The sequence below is a fragment of the Apodemus sylvaticus genome, chromosome 12, assembly GCF_947179515.1.
Source record: "Apodemus sylvaticus chromosome 12, mApoSyl1.1, whole genome shotgun sequence".
Taxonomy (NCBI): Eukaryota; Metazoa; Chordata; class Mammalia; order Rodentia; family Muridae; genus Apodemus; species Apodemus sylvaticus.
Window position 1 is genome coordinate 43,895,632 of NC_067483.1, and position 3,588 is coordinate 43,899,219.

The following is a 3,588-nucleotide window of genomic DNA, read 5'->3' on the forward strand; positions in this document are numbered from 1 at the left end:
GCCAGGCCTCCTGCCTTCTGCCAGTGGGTAGTGAGAGCAAAAGGGAGGGGATCTCAATCTCTCATTGATGTCACTGAACAGCAACTAAAAGGCAGGGCCAGCTCTCCCATGCTCACACCCTCAGGACAGCTCACCTGAGCATCTGCCACCTGGGTTAGCTTCACTGTGCTGCCCAGCTGAGATGCTCTCCAGAGGGCTGCAGTCAGTGAGGGGCAGGGCCAGCTCTCCTGCTCCCATGATTTCAGGGCCAGCTCTCCCACTTACTACAGGTGGTGCGGGGGAAAGGGGAGGGGCTATCTCTCATTGGTCCATGCTACCACCACGTGGGACATGAGTGGTAAGGTCAGTTCACCCATGTGTGGGACCTTTACTGCTCAGTGCTGCGGCTAGATAGGGGCCAGGTCAGTTCTCCTATTTTCATGTCCTCAGGGCCAGCTCTACCACAATGTCCAGGTGAGGGGTGGGGCCAGTTCTGCTCAGCCTTCAGACATCAATATTCCTGAGACCAGAGAAATCTACCGGCCTTTGGTGGTAAGAGACCCCCACTGCTGCAGGGCTACCGACTAAGACATGGTCCTAGGTGGCAGCACAAGCCAGAACCCCATTGCCCTAGGTGGCATCACTGACAACTCACATCAGGTTGTCTCTCACTACCCTTGAATCCCCAGATCTGCCTCTCTTTATGGTGCCCACATCCTTCTGTTTCTCTTTCTCTTCATTTTTCTACCACATACTTGCTCCTGACAGTAGTGCCCAGGATCTCTGAGTGACTGGGGTTGTGTCAGGAGTGGTCTCGGGAGTACTCTGCCCAGAACTGTGCAGGGGTCATCTCAGGCATGGTTGCCACCCCTTCCTATGCCTGTGCACCTCAGGAATAGCGGTCTCCTTAAGGTTGCTTCTTGTCTGGGCCTCATGGTACTGGTCTGGTGATCATCTGGGCCTCGATCCTCACAGGACCTAAGCTAAGTGGATTGTCTGTCTTGGGCTCACTCCTACTTAGGACCGCTGACCCCAGATGGGATTCTGCCCTGGGAGCACTTCTTGGCCTTCATGGTACTTACCTGGTGGTCATCTCAGGATTACATTTTTTTTCAGGGAATGTTAGGCTGCTAACATTCAGATGTTCATAGGTCAGAACACTGAGTGTAGACGTAGCCACTCTCCTCTCTGCCACCTATTGCTGTACAAATGACACAGCAGCCACACCCACAATGACTCTAGGGGCAGATGCAGTAGTTCTTCAAGACGTTCCTGTCACCTTCACTTTATAAATGAGGAAGCTCGGGAGGGAACAAAATACAGTGATTCACAACTAATGGACAGAGAGTGAGAGACCTTGGAGCGTGTGGCCCCAAATGGGATGTCTCCATTAAATCCCTTCCCTCGGGGCTCAGGGAACTCTGCAGAAGAGGAGGAAGAGAGACTGTAAGAGTCAGAGGGAATGGAACACACCTAGGAAACCAGGCCTTCTAAACCCAGCAGGGCCATTGCATTTATGAACTCACAGAGACTGTGCCAGCATGCGCAGAACCTGCATAGGTCTAAGCCAGATGGGACCCCAGCCCTGACAGGGAAAGTGGGCACATGCCCTGATCCCTAATCTAGAAGCCATCTCCAATTATTATCCTCTGGCAAAGGAAAAATTAGTGTTTGCCAATGAGTCTCGCTGGGTAAACAAACTTTACTAAGAGCAGGCCCTATGCCCAGTGGTAGACGGTCAACCCAAAAGGAACTCAGGAGTAGTTTTGGAAGTGTTTTATAATGCTTTGTTTGGACATATTTTTACATCACAAGTCTTTTTCGTAATATTATGTTCTGATTTTGTGTTTTTATGGGTTTTTTTTTGTTTTGTTTTTTGTTTTGTTTTGTTTTCTTGTGTGTGTGCAAATGTATGCGTCTCAGCTTTGGGCACTTAGTTTTTGTTTTGCCCTGTTCTGGTTTGCTTTTATTTTATCTAATTTTGTTTATTTATTATTTAGATGATTGTGTGTTTTCTAGTGGTGTGTGTGCAGATTTGGGTATGGGGGAGATGGGCAGGGTCTGTGGGCAGTTGGAGGAGTGAAAACTGTAACCAGAATATATTATATGAAAAAAGATCTATCTTCAATAAAAAGGAGGGAGTGCATATAGTTTCATGGTGATGGGAGGTAGCTGTATTTGAATCCATAGTGACATTCTGCCATATTTTTTGTAGTAATAAGCAGGGTACTATTTTTTAAATGATTCATTTTTATTTTTATTTTATGTGTAGGTGTGCTTTTTCCTGCATGTATATCTGTGTACCACCATGGACAGAGGGCAGATAGGGGATGTGGACCAGAAACTGGAGTTATGGATAGTTCTGAGCTTCTGTGTGGGTGCTGGGAAATGATGCCGCACCCTCTAAAAGAGCAGCCAGTGCTCTGAACAATCGCTTCAGCCTCCCAGAGAATTCTTTTAAAGGCATATAATTGAACATAGTTTACAAAACATTTTTTATAACGAACTACCACACACCTAGTAAATTGCAATCTAAATAAAAGCAATGATATTCTAAGCAAAGGTGTTTTTCAGTGAACTTTAGTTGAAAGAATAAATTGGATGATTTAGACTTTAATATTATTCCCATTTTTCTTTGGACTAGAAATATACAGGGATGCAAAGTTTAACTTTTATGTGCTATAGGTGGTTATAGAAACAATGTTAACTTTTCTACCACCAACAGTTTTAAACTCAACCTTTACTTGAGGACAACAAAATCTGGTTTGAAAGTCTTCATTATGCCAATTCCCAGAGGTCCTTAATTGTAGTGGCTGTGCCACCTGCCTGCAGGAGAAGTTTTCTGTTGGAGCTAAGTGTTTATTTTGCAATATGGAATGCCAACTGACTGGGAAGTCCAGACCTAGCACGGCTGGATGTGAGGAAACCTGGGAGGATATTGGGTAAATATCTAGAAATAGCATTTCCAGGTCTTACAGCAGGTATTTGGGATAATATGCATATGCAAAATAATTCTAACGTGTTTTCCTTCCCCCAGGAGAAAATGAACACGGTCTCACTCAGACACATGGCTGGTCCTGCAGTCTAGACTTTGGTCTTCTGGCCTGCCCCGTTTCCGACCTGGGCAGGTTCACATCTCCTTAGGCAACCTGGTGTCCCCCCCCCCCCCCCCCCCCACACACACTCCTGGGAGGTCACTTAGCTCCAACAGAAAACTTCTCCTGTAGGCAGGTGGCACAGCCACTACAATTAAGGACCAAACTTAGTGCGGACACCCGATTGGCATAGCCCACTACAGCCCAGAACTCCTGGACTCAAGCAATCCTCCTGTCTCAGCCTCAGGAGTAGCTGGGACTATAGGCGCGCCACCCTGTGCGATATAATATTGTGTTGTGGTTGTCATTTGTGTTGCGGAAGTTTGATATGTTGTGATTGACTCTGCATATCTTATTTATGAAATGTCTTCTGCTGGGTTTACTTGCCTATTTTCCGTAGGATTTGGAAGTTATTCTTTACTTAGAGTTATTTATGTATCTTGGAAAGGGGTTTCTTTGCCAGATAATGTATTGATAATATTGTTTCCCCACAATTTGTGGCTCATGGATTAGT

At 46.0% G+C, this 3,588-nt stretch overlaps 1 non-coding gene across 1 annotated transcript; it reads right to left on the minus strand.

The window, feature by feature from the left end:
- Window positions 1–1,097: 1,097 nt before the first annotated feature.
- On the minus strand, window positions 1,098–1,228 carry LOC127697951 (small nucleolar RNA SNORA17). The gene has a single exon (XR_007980618.1). It is a non-coding gene; the product is annotated as a small nucleolar RNA SNORA17 (small nucleolar RNA).
- Between the last annotated feature and the right edge of the window lie 2,360 nt (window positions 1,229–3,588).